The sequence below is a fragment of the Nestor notabilis genome, unplaced genomic scaffold (genome assembly GCF_000696875.1).
Source record: "Nestor notabilis isolate BGI_N333 unplaced genomic scaffold, ASM69687v1 scaffold30701, whole genome shotgun sequence".
NCBI classification, from domain to species: domain Eukaryota; kingdom Metazoa; phylum Chordata; class Aves; order Psittaciformes; family Psittacidae; genus Nestor; species Nestor notabilis.
The window spans coordinates 19,076-19,333 of record NW_009913924.1 but is presented as its reverse complement, the minus strand read 5'-3'; positions in this window follow the sequence as shown (position 1 = coordinate 19,333).

Genomic DNA, 258 nt, shown 5'->3' with positions numbered 1-258 from the left:
GGGGACTCGCTGGAGGGCACTGCCCAAACAAGGGACGAGTGCTGCTCTGGGGAACCCAAGTGGTGAAACCAGGGCCAAGGAGGAGCCCTGAGGGGGAGCCCCGAAAAGAACTCCAAAGAGGAGCCTCAAGGAGGAACCCAAAGGAACAGACCCATGGAAGAGCCTCAAGGAGGAACCCCAAGGAAAAGCCCCAAGGAGGAGCCTCAAAGGAAGAGGCCCAAGGAAGAGCCTCAAGGAGGAGCACTGTCAGCAGCGGAA